The 20,045-nt window shown below is 36.3% G+C and overlaps 1 protein-coding gene across 1 annotated transcript in view; it reads left to right on the top strand.

The window, feature by feature from the left end:
* Positions 1–1,804: 1,804 nt before the first annotated feature.
* LOC149791809 (uncharacterized) overlaps positions 1,805–20,045 on the top strand; it is a 52,638-nt gene continuing 34,397 nt past the window's right edge. The window contains exon 1 of the mRNA XM_089970313.1: positions 1,805–2,004. The gene's annotated coding sequence lies outside the window, so the exon portion shown is untranslated. The remainder of the gene's footprint in view (positions 2,005–20,045) is intronic.

Here is a 20,045-nt window from a genome sequence, read left to right as displayed (position 1 = left end):
GAGAGGTTTGCCGAGTTTAATTTTAATGATAAAATGATACAGCAAGTGGTATATCAAAGATACTGCGTACATACTATACATATATTTTATTTAGATCACGAATAAGTACACATATTTACCCTTTAAACACTCCAATTTTCCATAGAGCGGACTTCAGACATTTTAATTTAAATAATATGTTTCTAGAACCATAACAGAATGTCTTTATGTTACCTAACTTCACACCCCCCCCAATCTCTTTCTTGGTCTGTCTGTCCGTCTCTCTTTGTCTCTCTGCCTTCCTAGAAAGAATCTTGCGAAAATCCGTTAAAGAAAGAGCGTGGTAGATTTTCATTTGTGTCATGCGACGATGTCTCGGGAGTTATGACTGATGGAAGAATGTAGCCACACGTAGCAACGGAATGGGAAAATTAGAAATGGATGATAACAATAATTGTACGATTAGTAGCATGGTTAATTAAATTATGATAATGACTTGGATGAACCGTAAATACATTCAAATGTATGAACTAACTCCTGGTGGTTTTTCATCTCGCTTAATTTATATTTCCAACTCGTTTAAACATGCTAGCCAGTGTATGAAAGCCAGCGCATTTTCTTTTCAAGTAATTAACCATATATATATATATATATATATATATATATATATATATATATATATATATATATATATATATATATATATATATATATATATAATCTGTGTCTCTCTTGGCCTCTCTGTCTCTTTGGCATAATTGTTCTGACTGCCGGTTTTAATGACAATCAAACGAAACCTGCAGGATATTATCATATTTGATATAGTACTCATTTATTGTCTCTGAAGGAACAATCCAAAAATCCACCTGGATTCGATACAAATGTGGAACTGTTGTCACTTTTATTTAATTTAAAAAAAAATCAGTAATATATACATTGTTAATTCATTCTAGTGCTCTGGCATAATCGTTCTGACGGTTTCAATGTTGATGAAGAGAAAGATTCAATTTGTATCAAGTATAGGTACATTACTCATTTCTTCAGTGACCTACTAAGGGAAATGGTGTCCGAGGTGACGATGATAGTCCAGATGTAGTTTCGGAGCTATGAAAAACACAAAGTTACCGCATCGTACCCTCCCCCCGTCCCGTTAGCAAGCCACGGGATTTCATGTTGAATGAAAACACACACACACACACACACACACACACACACACACACACATATATATATATATATATATATATATATATATATATATATATATATATATATATATATATATATATATATATATAGAACACAAATCATATGGCGAATAACAATCTTTTCAAGTGTACTGGATCCAGCAAGGGATCACGTGTGTCATTGACTGATTAAGATAAATACAATAAACTGACAACGAACAGTGCGAAAGTAGTATATAACTAAGTATACCTTTATAAATCATGATACAATGTGTTTAGTTTCTAAACCTTTTTCATTTACAAGTGCCATCTTTTTCCTCTCCAGTCCTTTCATGTGTGATTACAAATGTAAAACTCCAGGATATGCCAGTGAATATCACAAAAATATAACGTCTTCATTATGCGAACGTGGTAGATGCTTTTCTTTCTTGTATTTGCATTAACTCGAGTACATAAGCTCGCACGTACGGACAGTATAACACATTCCACTTAGTCTTATTGGGGCGCAGTAGTGTTTCAAATAAATATACAACCAAAGTGTCAGTATCCCTGCAAGAAGTGTGTTGCGCAATCTTACCTTTCTGCTCATATCTCTAAGGTTAAATATTTGGGTCAGTGGGATTCCCGGAAGGCTGAGTCATATACGAAATACGGTCATTACAAATGGCGAAGCACTGTCATCGTTGTTTTGACATTATTATTATTGCTTAATTCTCAGATATGTGCTAAATTTTACATCTGACTAATTATCTTGAAATCGATGTTTCGTCTAAAATGGAAACTGTCCCTGTACTTATGTACCACTTACCTGTAGTATATGTATGATGCAATGTACAAGGTAAGCTACTTTTCTTATGTGTATTGATATTATAAACGATAAACGGACACTGGTACGTTACACTGGAAACAGGGCTAATTTTTGTAAATTCTTATTGCTAATCTGTGTTCTATAATTTGATATTACAAATTTGATCGATTTATAACTCTTTCATGAACTATCGATTTGTTTTGCTAGCGTTAGACTATGACCTAATCTGTATGTAAACACACGACCAAAGGATCTAAACTGGTGAACGAAGTGATTAAATATATCGCCTGAAAGTCAACGCTGGAGCACTCAGTGTAAGTCATGCGGTAAGGGCATGGGCTCCCGCACATAGGGGCAAGGGGGGGGGGGGCATTCTTCCCCCATTCCCGGATTTCACCTCTAAATATGTTTTGGCCTACATCCGTAAAATTTAATAGCTAACCAATGCATGTTTACACCACCCCTCCCCGAAAATAATTCTGCGGACGCCCCTTGGAAAGGTCGGGGGTGTCGGGCTAGTAAATTACATCAAGCCAATATCGCAACCTCGTGTTACAAATTTAAATATCATATTATGAAATGTACAATAATTATTTTATCTACTATTTGTTTTTCACATATGTGTGTCCATCTACATCTCGCAATCCACAATTCACCGTCTCCACAGCACATACGTACCACACCCTGATAAACACTACACGAAATGGTTGTGCGGGTTTAATGCTTTCTTTAACACATGATAGGCTATGCATGATGGCCAGTATATTTTGGTGGAGGAAGCACCAGAGAAGACCCCGGGGAGAACCACTGACCCCTGCGAAGCTACTGGCAAACTTTCTCACATACCCACTTTGTTCGAGCTGAGAATCGAACCTACGCGGAGAGAGGTGAGACAGTGTTCTCTAAAGTTGAGACCATTCTGTCACCCGGGGCCAATATCTATATAGAGTAGTGTAAGTTTGAATACCATTTGGTTGGGCCTTGTGAGGCCAATACATATAAAGGAAGAAGCATAATCTTGAAACGATTGGTATATAACTTCCTAAGAATAAATGTATTTGAAAGGTAGTAGTTTTCTCCTTGCTTAGGTAAGGTTTATTTACACGCACTCACACACCCACTCACACACGCACTCGCGCGCACGCACGCAGGCACACACACACATACACAAAAAAAAAACATACACAGCTGACGGGGTTGGTGAGTTGGAATTGGTACTTGATAGGGTCATAATCTACTAATATCTATATCTTTAATTTCAAGGTGGAGATGACACGGAAAATATAAATGCTTGAGTATATATAATTACCAATAATTAAACAATGTTGTCATGTTCTATTAACCATTTGTGTCTGAGGAATTAACCATTTAATTTTCGGGCGGGGATCGGTCATGTGGATGGACGGAACTAATACTTTTTCGAAAAATATTTCCAGTTTTTAAATATATATAGCTTGAAAAATAGAGTTTCTCTGATTAAAAGCACCAGAAACTGAACCAATTACACATCGGTCTCTTATGTTCTGTCAACAATAAAAAGTACAAACACCTTTTGATAATGTAATCAAACAGTAATATTATATTTATAACACTACGGGACTATACTATAGAAACATACCTGGTTCCCATCTGAAACAAACCGACGGACCAACTTCGCAAGCTTCCGCAACCAGATTCTGCACGTCGGAAAAATTGAATAAGGCTCTTGCACAGGCTTCCTCAAAATCAGCTGCTAAATTCATGTTGCAAACAAAACATCTTGGGGAAGAAAAGGAATCGTTTCACTTCGAAAAATTTTGAAACTATTCCAGGAGCTGATAATGATGACGACATAACCATTCTATTGGGAAAACAGGTGCAGGTATTGAAAAAGTTAAAGGATTCTGCGAAATGGAAACGAAATGTAAGGTCTACAAATTCAGCAGCAGCGAGGGTGAACGGTCCATTTTTGAAAAATAAAGTTTTCTACGAAATATGAAAATTAAAGGTCAATAACGTCAAACTGAAGTCTATAACTGACCGAGAGTTTTTCTAATTGGGTTAGTTTGTTTTGTTACTCTATCTTTTGTCCTTTGTGCTTTTCAAAATTTGTGTTTTTATTTACCCACGGTGATGCTCATTTGTATTCGCACCCTCTCTGCTGCTATCAATGTGTGAGTATTTAAATCATTATTTAATCAATCTCTCAACAAAATATTTTATCAAAACCTATTACGATATCTCGATCGAGGATCATGCAAATGTATTGTGATAAATCCATGTGGAGTAGATTGTGCTTCTGAAAAGAAGTTTTTGAACTTAATCATGTCCATATCCCTACTACATCAAGGCTGATGAATATTTCGAAGAGTATGTGTATCGACTCCATTAAACACAACTAAAATATTACAGTTATCTCTGATCACCATAGGTATTTGTGTATATCGATGAGCAACATAAATCACACCCGTGTTCTTGTGTCTGCTTCGAGAAAATATCCTAGCTGGATTTGATTCTTAGTCCAGCATTACAGCATCGTATCCTACGGGATTACTAATAAATCCATCGAGATCATCTACAGATTGGGCTTCATCAACATCGGTGATAAAATCATAAATATCATTACCATCCTCCTCCAACAATTTTGGATTTTCATTAAAAATTTTAATGACCTCGTAGCACCTCTGATCGTCAAGTGATGGAGCAACTAAAACAACTTATCCCATTTGAGCCATCTTATTATCAAATTAAGTAATAAGTGCGTTTTACCAGACCCAGATGGACCTATGATAATTGCTTTGATATAATTTGGCAACGCTGGATGATGTTTGACTGGCTCTTGCTTTCTTGTCGCTGCGAAATCAACGACATCCACATTGTTCAAATATAATAAATAATAAAGATCTATATTGTGCTCGATGCAGATCATCGACTCCCACAAGTGGATTAACAACATTAATACCAAAAAAAAAAAGCGTGCACTGACAGGTAAATGTGTGAAATGTGGTACGAATAAATATTAATTTTTTTCGTCTCCTATGAAGACAGGTGGTGATATCGCTGCTTCACTGGGAAAATTACCAGGAGCTCCATGGTCTAAATAAATACCCAGGAGACAAACATCTTCCTGGATATAATTATTGTGGTCCTGGAACTCGACTTCATATCCGACTTGGCGAGCGAGATCAACCAAGACCTGGATATTATCCAATAAATTCAATTGATCAAGCATGTCACGTTCATGACGTAGCGTATAAAAATAAGGATTTACAACAACGGCATATTGCAGATGTGAAGTTGATTCACTCGTTAAATTCCATAACAAATAAATCTTTCAGAGAATCATTAGCTATTTGGTTGATAAGATCCGCGATGGAAAGTAAACTAGTATTTGAAGCTGGTAATTAATCAACCGATTATTGTAAAATAATGAAATCGATTTATTATAGCCCAAGAGGATATTGGAGGGGTGAGGCAGCCACTAGTAAACTTGCTGATGCAGCAAATGTTACACGTTATATTGCTGCAAAGTGTTAGCACGACAGGCATTATGGCTAATATAACTACCACCACCTAAAACAAATCAGCACATTTTGATGTCAGCACTCCTGATGAAGTTCATCAAGCAGATATTTTATTTTTACCACAAGAGACTATTACAAATTAGTATACGTCAATCACGTACATACAAATATGTGTTGATTGCCATTGACGTTGCAAGTAGATATAAGGAAGCAGAACCACTATCAACTAAAACAACAGCTGAAGCTGTATCCGCCTTTACACGAATTTATCAACGAGGACCATCGTGATGGCCAGACTTACTATAGCTTGATTCTGGCAAGGAATTTCTTGGCTCAGTATCATCTCTGATAAAAAAGATAACGTCAAAATCAGACGAGGACGTTCTGCAATTCGTCGTGATCAGGCATGTGTTCAGCGATTTAATCGAACACTTAGTGAGTGGTTATTTGGATCTCAATATGCGAAGCAAATAATTCAGAAGGATATGAGATCTCGCGAATGGGTTGCAAGATTACCAAGTGTGATAGCTGCGTTAAATTATGAAATTACTCGTGCAACTTCTATGAAACCCATTAATGCAATTACAAAAAAAACATATACCATTACAATGACATGACTTTTCAAAGCAACCAGTACTAGGTAATGTGATTGTAAGATATTTATATGAACCCGGTAAACTTGAAGGTGGTACAAAATTTGCGACTGATCATATTTGGAGTATTACGAGCCATACAAGTTTTAGAGTGGTAAGATCTACATGTATACCTGCAATATACATTTTAGATTCAACTGCTCCTCAACGTAGATTTGTACGTGAACAATTATAAGTAATTGCTGAAGACACACAATTTCCACCAAATTCACTTAAGTAAACTAACACCTCGACGTCGATTACATTTAAGACAGGTAAAATCATATTTTCGCAGTGTGTGACCAAGACGACTATTAATTATATCTACTGTAAACTGTCTTGGATTATTATTTCAATATTGCCACAAAACTACTGTTACAGCTTGCACAATGATTATTCTGTCGTTGTTTCAATGTCATGATAAATTCAGCGTCGATATCAAATTCGCGCTTACTTTTTTTGTCGCACTGTCTATAACTACTTTTTTCTTACTATATCATCGTTAGTGTCCTGAATTAGATTATTATTTTCTGTGAAGTCTATGATAACCTTCTGCAGCTGTGATATTTTTCTGACTCGAGACACTGCGAGATTAACTAAATTTGACCATTCGATACGATCATCTTGCGTATCGTAGCATCCATGGAGTTTTGTCTGTAGTTAACGCGCTCTGAACAATACTGACAGGAAATAAAACAATATCATTTAACACAAGATTTGTTTCTTTGACGATCCTGGTATATCAACGTCGATATTTTGTCGTCGCGTATCTGCTGGGCGATAACGTAATGTTACCAGCAGTATCTTTTGTCAACAAACAGTCAAGAAATATTTTTAACGTTTCTAATGAAACGGTGCATATTTCATTCCAAACAATACTCCTTGGAATATATTTCTCGCCCATTCGTTTATGAGTCCATTTATCTCACTTCGATGGCAATAATTTGTACCAAGTGCATGATTTAATATTTCTTTCTTTCATTTCTCTTGTGCGTCTGTGTGTAGGTGTCAATAAAACTATATAAAAATTCCGAAATAATTCAATCACACGAATTGTTTTACCACAACCTACAGGATCGAATACTGATGGGGTAGATAACAATTTTAATATTTGATTATTTTGATAATAAATATTCTAAATTTCAACATCGTCTGATTCAGAATAATTAAAGATATTTTCTTATTTTTATTCTGCATTCACCCCATGATGCGTAAGTGCCGATGTGTAGTTTTTCTAGCATTCCTGTATCTTTTATTGATATAAAATAAATCCGTAGCGACTCTGACAGCAAACTCAGAAACATTATTTATCATAGATAATATATTTATCGAGATGTACGCGAGCACTGAAGATCTTAAATGCGGTGACTCACCATCAATATAACTCACAATTGTACCTAATTTAGTTCCGTCTCATAAATTAACATTACTTCGACTTATATATGTGTTTCTATTCGTTGTATCAACAATTATAAAATCGAGTTCAGGATCATCTATAATTAGTCTTGTACAATGTCGTTTATGAACATAAGATCCTATTTGGCTGATTTTACCGATTATTTTTCTGCCAAGATCTTTTTCGATTTTATCCTCAAAATTAGTCATATCGAGATTTTCATCATCATATTATATCTTTTGTTATAGTAACCAAACTTCCTTTTGCGGACGATGTGATATAATTGCTTCACTTACAAACAACGATATCAATATTTTGTACATCAAGCATATACCGTAATAATACTGTTGGTGCCGACATTTTCTTCTGAAAAATGTTTGCCAAACTAGACATAGCAAATCGGATGAAGATCTTCGTCAAACTTAAACGACTCGATACAAGCGAATCCAGTCAGGTCAGAATCTGGTAATGGCCCATTTATCGATACTATAGTCATCTCGTGTGTCGGAAGTCCAAATCGCTCCAAATACTTGGAACACTCTCCCATTCCTAGAACACGTCCTTGATAACATGCAACCATATCAACCAAGATAACATCGTTATCATCTATCATGTATTCCATAATCCACCGTGTCCGTATTTGAAATAATTCGGTATTATATCATTGAGAAAATCAAACGTGGTAGGCTTCCATGAAGTTTCTCTCTAGCAAAAGGAGCCACGACTGATGGAATCGTAAAATAATTACTGAGCAATCTTTCATGCATGACATCATCATGGGTGTATTTTGACGCAATATCATTTCTTTGTGGAGAGATTCTGTGCGATTAATATCTGCATTAGGTGGTACAAATTGATCATAGTTTCCATCATCGGAACCCTGAAATAAACTTACTGATACAGGATCGTTCTTCCTTATTTCGTTAATAAAATCAGATATAACTCCTGGTAAAATTTAACAATTCGATTTCGTGGAATACTGTTACTGCATAGTCCAAGCATGCGCATTATGATCAATAATTTTAATCGAAGCTCCTGTCCATTTATACTTCGATTCTTTCAATATCTCTCTGGTTATCGTTTTAACATTATTGGAAATTTTAATTTCGTTCCTAGTTCAGCGACGTCTTTGATAGACACTCCGGTATCTTAACTATTTCTGCCCAAACATGTATGATATTACTTCTTTTATCTGTTAAACCATTTCCACGATTCGCAATTGTAAAATGTTCCGTTACTCGTTAGGCTACACAATTTAGTCTTGACAATTTCATCGGTTTTTGGTCGTTAAAGCTGGGTTTATCATTTGTCGGATATATTGCATAAATAACCGCGGTTACAAGATATACTCGTTCATAATACAGTCTGTCAATACCAGTCAACATTCCTGGCTTATAATTTTTACTTAATATTTTCATTATGAAGGACAGGGTCACGTTTGTCACTGATAATCCAAGTATCAGCTACTTCCGTAATACACTTTAAAATATCTTCGATTGTAGATATAATTAATAATCGTCGCCGCTCGTTGGTCGTTCATTGTAGCATCGATAAAATCGTCGACACCATCAGTGTTGCGTACGATTTTGAATGTTGACCACATATGATATGCAACCATCGTCGAAAAATTATTTTTTGGCGTCACGATGACATTCAATCAGAGTTTCCGTCGGATTAACAAGAGCTCATCTTCGTGGGTCAGTGGTTATTCTGTCAAGATCGAATCTATATTTAGAAGGTTTAATCTTAATAGATGATAATATATTATACTCATCCATATTATAATTAAGACATATATATATATATATATATATATATATATATATATATTAATTCAAACAAAGAATACATGTTGCTGGCTTATTATAGGATCTAGAACTCACAGTAAAAGAGCCTGCGTAAACGAATGATGTGGGCTTCACTTACAAAGTGTACAGAAAGGGAGTTATGAACCAAAACTGTGTTTAAAATGTGGTGTTGGGTTTAGAGGAACATGGCAGTTATGTATGCAATGGTGTGGTAAAAATACAGAGAGCTGAAAAGATATTATGATAAAATACAACACTGACAATAATGACAAGGTCATAAAAGCGCTGAAGATTATCTCACTAGATTTTCAAAATGATCATTTAGGCAAATAATATTATTATATAAAATGGAGCAAAAATAATTTACAAAACAATCTATCATCAGGAATTGTGAGGCATCTCGTTATGGTGTAATTTGGAACTGTCGACTAAAAAACTAATCAGTGCTGTAAATATTTCTGGTTATTTCTTACTCAATACCGGGGGAAATACAATTTATCTTTGCCATAAATTTATTTACGAATGTTTCAAAGGATTAATCGAGAAGATTCTTGCGATCGATCATATTAATGCCAAAAACTCAATGATTCTTTTGGGTAATTTACGAATCAATACTCAATGTCTGAAGAGCAAATTCTGTAAATACAGAAATATTATTTGAATCATTGGACGCACCTGGTAATTATTTCGATATTTCGATGCATTCTTCACAATATGTCGTATTTAATGTTACCAGATCGGCTTTTTCAAAGAAATATAAACAAACAAATAATATTGTATTATATTTTAAGAGAGATAACCGTGTCAAGCTAAGCTCTCTCTCCGGTAGAGTAATTATGTAGTTTTATCTCACTTGTTACTGCGTAATGGACCGCATTTTTGTAATCGTAACTAATTATATACAAATATAAAAAAATTTAACCATCTGTGTTATGATTAGTATCAGTGAAGTAATATAATTTTATGATAGTTCAAGTTAGTGAAAGGATATTTAATTTCGTCTCTCTTGACAAAGTCAAGGCAGAAAATCGCCCGTGCTGATTATTGTTATGTCTGACAATTACTGCTGACGGAGCTATTTTTATCCATTATTCAATAATTTTAAGAAAATGTTCATTGATAAGATCGTTGACTGATTCATCAGTAGAAAGTACTGGTATTACAAACTTTAGCAAATTTGCTTCGGTTATTTTATAATGATCGAGATATATTTTTCTTAAGTGTATTATTAAAGTTGATTCTTTTGGAGGGATTCTGGACTTTATTTTTCATCAAACATCACATCTTCAATAATAAGCCAGTTGACATATTCAAGATCTGATATAACTTGATTTAAATGTATTGTTTCAATGATCTGTAGTTTTACATCGTTATTATAGTATTGCATGATGCTGGGGATGTTTTTGTATAGATTACCAAGTGCACATATAAATTCAGGTTTAGCATCGTCATAAAAATGTTTGAAGAATCCGTCTCCATATATAACTGGAAAACCGGTTGTGGCTTCAAATTCTTATATTGTTCTTGCTAATTTAGGAAGTTATTTGCCATCAGATGTAATAAAATAAATGTCAGGATCATCAGGATTTCCTCTTAATCGTCCTATCCTAGCCCATGGGTATTCTTCTTTTCGACTCCCTGGAAGTTTAACAAATATTTTTTTATCAGTGAGAATTCATTTAACTTTGGTTCTGGTGGTCTTTTATACTCTGATGCTATTTCTGGTCATCCTAATACAAATTTGACTGATGATTGATAAATATCTACAACATAATCTTGCGAATATATCTCTATCGCAGCTGATAATATTGGTTCGTGAACAGTGATAGCTATTTTAGATTTATCTCTGCGCTGGAATTCATCGTTGATTTGTTCGATTTGATAATTACCTTAGGAGTTCCATCTGGTTTATTTTTATTTGCAAGTACCAGTGAATTATTAGTTGACATTCCACCAAATGATTTTGATCTGATATTTGGCCATCTGTAATTTACTCGTAATTTTGCTAGCGCTATTTCTTTCGCTGGAATTGCAGTTGGAAACTGAACGCTGAATTCAGTATTAGTTGAGGTCATTGATATTATCGTACTTTTCGATGGAGTTATATTAACGACAATTTGCTAAAGTAGCTCATTTGGAGATAACGTTATTATTATTTTCTAAATCCTGATTTTCTTATGACATCTCTATCACAGTCATTACCTACTGGTAAACTCCGTGAACTCAGAATCTGATATTTTTCCATCACTATTGCATGATGATATTAACGATGATAATTTGTAGGATGCTAGCGTCGCTGAGTGTAATTTTATTATATACTCATACAATTTTGCACTTGTTCATATACATATATTTTATTTTGGTAATAATATTAAAAAGACCAGCAATTGTTGCTGCAGCTGAAACACAAATTGTTACAACTGCTGGTGATATCATTATTATTGTTGATAATATTACGTCAGTTCCAGCAATAACAGCAGACGCCGAATACACAGTTATGTCAACAACAACTACACGTCTGCGATATGTTTTTTGTTTTACTGTATATTCGTGAAAGATTTTTTAAAAATAGTTTTATTTGCCATTCAAGTGCTTGATTGTATCTTAAACGCTGAACGTTGATCGGAATACTCATTATATTTTAAGCAGGTATGAATTTGGTTACTAATTCAAGACACAAATATTAAATCAAACCGAGGTTTTGTTTCTTCTTCAGGTTCCACAGTAAATGTTTCATTGTCATTTTGTTCCAACATCACTAACATAGATCCAGAGGATCCAGTTAGTTGTTACCATGGTCAAATTGTGCTAAATATTGTAAATGTCTTAACGCCAAGTAATGAGAGCCTCAGCGCGATGTTTACTGGATTTATTGAGTGGTGACCATAATTCTTGTCCAGACGCTACGGTATATACTACTCTGTCGGTAATTTTTTTAATGTCCGAGAGTTTGATATCGATGGCTTATGAACTTCTTAAAAATTCACTAATGGATCTATTTATGTTTCTACGAAAACTCATAAACAATTATACATGATTAGAATAATCTGTTCTAAATTATTACATTTCATTAGTAACTGAAACTAACGAGTTCATCATTAGAAGAATGTATCTTTTCATTATAGCGTCATTGTATGATTCTGATTCTCCAAGATCAGTAATGTTATTATTAGACATATTGAGAGAACCGGTCATTGTATCACCGGACTTTTGTATTCGACCACCAATATTATGTAATACCGTTGACAAAATAACACCGGGTTTAATTTTTCCATAACTATCAAACACATCTATGCTATTTTCAGTTACTCCATTAATTTTTAACGATAATATCCTTCAATGAAAGATTGCTTGTTTTCAATTTTCCTTGCTTATCCTGACATAGAACCACTTCGTTTTAATCTGCATTGGTTCCATCAGAACCAAGTGCAACTGCTTTTGCAACAACTGGGGCTGCAGTGGATACTAACTCTGGTATATCTGCACGAACTGGAAATATACCACCCGTTTTAAGTGAGTCTTTAACTGCACCAGCAGAAAGATCGAGTCTAACACCGGTTTTTGATTGTTTGGCGTCATTGAAGTGTCTGAGTCTACGTTCTGACAATGATAGTTTGTTTTGATCACCTGTGATCTCATCTTTTTTCATTGATATTTTTATTCCACATTTTGTTCCTGATTTTGATTGAAGTTTTATAATCTGACCAGGAGTCAGACAGACACGAACACGATGATATGACATTATAAATATCGTGAGCGATTTGATTACATGTTTTCTACTGGAGCGTCATTAACTCTCATTCGTCCACCAGTACCTTCAATTAACATTGCTTTATCGCTGAGTATAACTGCAACTGCTATCTAAATTAACAATAATTCTATTATTTACACGAGCTCAAAAAATGTATATCAACGACACATTCTTTACATAAATCTATATGTTCCAGTGAGAAGTAATAAATCGGATACAGATTTGTAAAGTTTAGTTGTGATATTTGCAAACCAGTGTCTATACTTGATCACGTCTCATAAACGTCATTAAACGATGATATGCACGCGATACACGATTTTGTCAAACATTTAACAATATATCTTCAGATGGTATTTGATGTCCGTTGATCTGTAGAGAAACTTCACTAACTCCAAGGTTGCCATCATCATATGACTACGTTCTTGATTGTTTACCCGTACATCATTTTGTACAGCAATAAATATATGTCTTGGTGCAGAAATTCCTTGTTGTGATGCTATACTCCATGTAGATAAACTATTAAGATCACTCTGAATACTATCTGTTGTCATCGTTAACCACGATAGCTATGATTTACCGTCCGAATTCATAAAAGCAAGCAGTTTTTCTTCTTCAGTGTGACAGTATTGTTAGTATTACTTTACCTGCAGCAACAGCGTTTGGTCGCCAGACTGCATCACCATCAGTAGCTTTTCTTAAAAGTACATTGTATGTTTTGCCCCAAAAATAACTTTTCAACATTTCTACAAAACTGAAAGATATGAGAAAGTAGAATTGCATATGACAAATTTTCATCTCCATTTAACATTGTTCTGCGTGCGGCAAATCCCAAGTTGAAATTTTCGTTCATTGATACAACTGTGTCCGTAGCTGCATTTAGTCTTACGTTAATAATCTCCGACTGATCAGCTGTATCTTTTACAAACATCATTGACGGGCCAGCTGATCTTGTATAATCATCTAAATATTGTTGTGGCAACATTGTCTTTTTGAATCGTTTCAATATTTCATCATGTACGTAGCGCTGTCAAACAATTCTATAATACCATTATTAACCAAACCAGGTCGATCAACAAGTCCGTATGCTGTATTTTCTGCTTTTGTAAGTCTACCTTTTACTTCAACAAACGCTTCAGCAGGAAAGAAATATCTGCTTGTATCTTGAACATGCAGTTCTATTCGACCACGCTGATTTGGTTGTCGTGCGTCATTTTTGTTGTTGTTGAGTTTAATTATAGTGGCGTGCGCACAATTGTGCTTGTTGCACTTTTTTCTGACTGCACTGCAGCCTGCTTCTTGTTCCTGGGGAAGGGAATGGTGCCACATCCCCCAGGCTGTTTTGGGTTCAAGGAACCCTGATAGTTTGGGCCCAATCTGTGGGTCGTGAATCATAAGAATAATACTGGTAGTCGGTATCAGACGCTTGATCGGATATACGCTTGACCATTTTAATATAATTATTATCGTATAACACGAAGAACACTCCCTGATATTAAACTTGCTGTTATATTTTTTTGGACTGAGGTATATCTACCAATTTCACTAATTTTTGATTTGCATTTTGATTTATTATTTTACTGATAGTTGCAGGCATATCTTCAGTGCTAGGTAATTTTACTGGCTGTGGTTTTCTTCCTTCTAATCGAGCTAATCTTTCTTTGATTGCCTAAAATGCTTTACCGGCAAAACTACAAACAGCACTGATACCTTTATTAATAATTGCGTCAGTAGCTTTCATTCCGAATTGTTTTGCAATCGGTATTGCTTTCGGAGCTATTCTCTTAAATAAACCTTGAACAACATCACCAAGTCCATCTCCGTAAATTGCTTTGTACGTTAGTAATCGCGAATTTATTATTCTGACAATTACAGGTCCACGTTGAGCATTATGTACGATCATTTTATTAAATTACAAGGTAATTACTTACAAGTTTCAATCGCTGTAATAATCATCAGCAATTTCATTAACGAAAGATCGATAAACATTAATATCCATAACGCCGCCTGTAAATAATCTTCGGCAAAAATCAGAAATTTCAATAACAATTTCCTGCACGTTTTTCTCCGGACAGAATGTCTTATCGTTAAACATAGGAACTTGCACTGTCAGGACAAGTTCCTTGAGGCGAAGACCACTTCCAGTAGCACCAGTTGTTTGTTGTTCTTATTGTATTATATCATCTTTACCGCTTCAAAATATGCTTGAACATCTTCCCTATCATCATCATCATGTTTAAAATCGGTTCTGATGAAAACTAAATTGTTAATCCAATCATCTATTGTCAAAGATTCAGCACATTCAGGTTTTAAATATTTAATTGTTTCATCATATTTAACAGCAAGATCTACGTGTTCATCATAACTTGAATGTTTAATAGTTTTATAACCCTCAGGTGTAAATTTACTTCTCACTTCAGCTTCTGTTATTTGTTGTTGAGATTGTTGAGGAATATATGGTTGAACAGGTTGTTGAGGTCGTTGTTGTTGTTCTTGTTATCTTACATGATCTTTAAATGTTGACAAATGCGCATCATCAGTGATGTAACTATGGCCAGAATTGATGTGATATACATTTTCTAATCATCTTTTGTAAAAGAATTAGCATGTTTAGGTCTTACATATTTTCCCATTTTATCATAGTTTGCAGCAATATCCAGTAGTTGTTCATCCCTCGCAGTCACGATAGCCTTTAAACCCTTAGTTGTAAATTTACTTCTAAGTTCAGTTAATTCTGGTGGTTGAGGTTCAGGTTGTTTTTGTGGAGGAGGTTATGGTAATTGTCATTTATGTTTTTTTTTATTTTTGTTTTAGGTTCAACTTCAGGTTTAAGTAATCTTTTAGATTTAACGTATTGATGTATCTCAAAAAAATAATTATGTATTTCATCTCAATATACAATATAATCATAATTATCATCTCTGGCTTGCTTGTCTCCTTTATTTCTTCGAAATATCCATTTCTGGCAGGTTTCTTTCTATACCGGTTTATTAACATATTCAGGTTTTACATATCTATACCTATCACTATTACATATCTATACCTATCACTATAACTCGCAGAGGAAAATGCAGCTAAACCTGCCAATTTTTCATATCCTTTTATTCTATCAATAGTTTCTGATGTAAAGTTATCAAACAATTCAACTCTTTCTCTCCTTTCCTTTTTTGCTTCTGGTTCAGCACGAGGTGGTTGAGCTTCACCAACAGCACCTTCAAGTTCTAGCCCAGCAGGTGGAGGCTGAGCAGCAACTATTTCAACATGAATACCTCTCAAAATCTTCTTGGTCTGTTTAGTTCTTCTTGCTATCTTTTCAGTTTGCTCAGCAGTTTGTTTTAACGCAGGAAGAGGACCCTCAGTAGCTTCAGCAGCAGGGGGGGCGAATCGGACATTTTGTCCAATCGTTATTTTGCTTAATTATTACTTTCTGCACTCAACGATCTAGTGTCGTCAGCGCCTGGTAAAAAAAAAACGACGTCGGTCCATCCTACACGATGGTGACGTCATTTGGTTTAATTAACACCTTCTGCGCGCCGATCCCCAGCGTCGTCAGCGTCCGGTAAGCACATCGACGACCGCGTCGATGTCATCGCCCCCCCTGCTGCTAAGAAGTTATTTACAATGAAAATTATTTACAACTAACCGAATATTTGGTCAAGTCCGATACGATATCGTGTGCGAGGATCATGTAAATTTATCGTTACGAATCCATGTGGGGTCGACTGAGCATGACTAAAAAAGTTTCGAAAAACATTAAAGTCCATGTCACCGCCGCACCATGTCTGCCAAATATTTCGTAGCGTGTGTGTATCAACGCCGTTGAACACAGCAAGAATATTACAGTTGTCTCTAATTACTTTTGGAATCTGAGTGTATCGTTGAGTGACATATATCACGTCAGTGTTTTTATGCCTGCCTCTGGAAAATATCCTAGCTGGGTTTTTTTGATTATCTAACATAACATCATCGTACACGACTAGATTGTTAACGTCGCCATCAATATCATCAATACCCGGTGCATCATTGATATCCGTAATAAACTCAATAACATTTTTTTTAGCGATCGCTGATGCATTCTCGTTGAAATCTTTCAACACCTCGTAGCATCGTTGATCATCCACGCTAGGAGCAACCAAATACAACTTATCCCACTTCATCCATCTCATTATTAAATTGAGTAACAATTGCGTCTTGCCGGATCCAGATGGTCCGATGATAATCATCCGGATCGAGTTTGGTAACGCTGCAACATGCTTAACTGGTTCTCTTGTTTTAGTCGCCGAAAAATCAATTATATTCATATCTCTATACATAAATTATGGATCTATATTGTGTGAAGTGTAGAGTACGTACTGGCACAAATGATATGACAACCGCTACAACAAGAAATAACAGATCGGCGCTTACTGGCAAGTGTGTACAATGCGGTACAAAGAAATTTAGATTTATTTCTATTAGACCCGGAGATGTTTTAAAAAAAAGCGAGGAGGTGACATCGCAGCCAAATTGGCAAAACTCCCCGGAACACCGTGGGCAAAGTATCCAGGAGAAAAACACCTCCCAGGATATAGCTACTGTGGCCCCGGAACACGATTAGATATCAGACTCGATGATCAAAATCAGCCCAAACCCGGTGAGTATCCAATAAACGCTATCGATAAGGCGTGTCATGCTCATGATGTTGCTTACAAAAGTAGCGATCTGCAACAGCGTCATATCGCGGATGTAAAATTAATTCACGCATTAAATGCTATTCCTGATAAATCCGTCAAAGAAAAATTGGCCTCATGGTTGGTAAAATCGGCTATGAAAGGTAAATTAATGATGGGTGCTGGTAATTAATAACAACATGGAATCCATCTATTATTCTCCGAGAGGATACTGGAAGGGGAAGGCCGCAATTGGTAAGCTTGCAAGCGCTGCAAAGGTAACAAAGACCACTGCGGCTAATTGGTTATCCAAACAGGCTATATGGCAAATCTATCTACCACCGCCTAAACAAATCAACTTCTCGCGCTTTGATGTCAGCGTACCTAATGAAGTTCATCAGGCTGATATATTATTTCTGCCGCATGACAACGGTTACAAATACGCGCTAACCGTAGTTGATGTTGCGAGTCGATACAAACAAGCGGAGCCGTTAAAAACAAAGTCGGCAACTGAAGTAGCCGCTGCGTTTGAAAGAATTTATCGAAGAGGCCCTCTGCGCTGGCCAAATCTATTACAAGTTGATCCTGGCAATGAATTTCGCGGCGCTGTTTTATCAACGCTGAAACATCATAGCGTCGCGATACGACGAGGTCATACTGCGCTACATCGTGATCAGGCAATTGTTGAACGATTCAATCGGACTCTCGCTGAACGGTTATTTGGATATCAATACGCGAAGGAATTCATCCAAGAAAAACGATCTCGTGAATGGGTTAAAAGGTTGCCAGGCGTAATTGCAGCGTTAAATAACGAGATTACCCGAGCAATCAACATGAAGCCCAGCGACGCGATTAAATACGAGTATATACCCGGAAAATCAAAAATAAATAGCGTTTCCAAGCCGATTCTTGGCGATGTCACTGTTAGATATCTATATGAACCAGGAGAGCTTGAAGGCGGTAAAAAAAGAGCTACTGATCCTATTTGGAGTGTTACCACACATAACATATCAACGATAACACGATCAACTGGTAGACCACCGATCTACAGACTGGATTCAACTGCTCCTCAGCGCGGATTTACACGCGAGCAACTACAAGTGATACCTGACGATACTCAATTACCCCCGCGTGGTCTTAACTAGCGCCGTTGCGTCTATTGCACTCAAGACATGTCAACCTCACATTGTTTTTAACATGACCGAGACTGTTATCGATTCTGTCCACGGTAAATTGGCGAGCGTCTTTATCCGAATAACGCCAGCGCATTACACAATTACAACTCGCTCAGTGATTATTCTGTTGTTGTCGTAACGCAATTATTAATTCGGCATCAATATCAAAACGCCGCTGTTTTTTTTTATCCTGTTGGCGGTAACCCGAGAGTTTTCTATCAATGACGCTTGCATCGATAATGTCGTTGTCGTTGGTGACTCCGTCACTGGCTTCGTCAATAACAATTCTTCGAAGCTGATTTATTCTCCGTACTCGGGACACTGCAAGATAGACTAGATTCGACCATTCGATGCGATTATCAACCATCCAAACAATTGTGTCCGTGATGGTTAGTCCCTGCGAGGAATGTATTGTTGTTGCGTATCCTAGCGTCCACGGGGATTTATCAGCACGTAGCGCGTCCTCGACGACACCGATATCAACGAGCACGATATCATTCAGCACGAGAATTTGTTTTTTTGTCCCCGACGCTGTCGGGGCTGGAATTTCAACTTCAATGTTCTGCCGCCGTGTGTCCGCGGGTCTATAACATAACGGCACTGGACGCGTTGGAAACTTTTCCTTATGCAACGTAAACAACTTCCGCTGAAGTGTGTCTCTGACTATCTTTCTGCTCGCTACAATCAAATCGTTTGGTCTCCATGTTTCCCAGAATTCATTTAACGGCGTTTCCGGAATCACCTCGCGGATTATTTCACATTGAATTCTATCCGGCTGTAATCTGATTAATTTCTTAACCTCGCGCAGTTGTTCATCAAGTGCTCGGTAATCAGTATCGGTTTCTTCATAATAGTCCACAAAACCCCTTAACCAATCATGTGGACCCTCGCCGACAAATGGTGGTGGTTGGCCATGGTCGCCACACATGATCACCGCTGTATTCGCGCGCAGCAACCACTCAAGAAACATTTGTAAAGTATCTAACGAAACAGTACATATTTCGTCCCAGATGATAACCTCAGGAATAAATTTTTCACCCATTCGATCAGGAGTCCACTCACCGCCGCTGTATCGAAAAAAGCTGTGATAAGTAACGGCGTCAACATTTCGTTGTTTTATCTCTCGCGCTAGTCTATGGGTCGGTGTAAGCACGATTATA

This window comes from Sinohyriopsis cumingii, chromosome 9 (assembly GCF_028554795.1).
Source record: "Sinohyriopsis cumingii isolate HCF-2022 chromosome 9, ASM2855479v2, whole genome shotgun sequence".
Taxonomy (NCBI): domain Eukaryota; kingdom Metazoa; phylum Mollusca; class Bivalvia; order Unionida; family Unionidae; genus Sinohyriopsis; species Sinohyriopsis cumingii.
The sequence above is the reverse complement of the archived record's forward strand: the minus strand, read 5'-3'. Positions and strand labels throughout refer to the sequence as shown.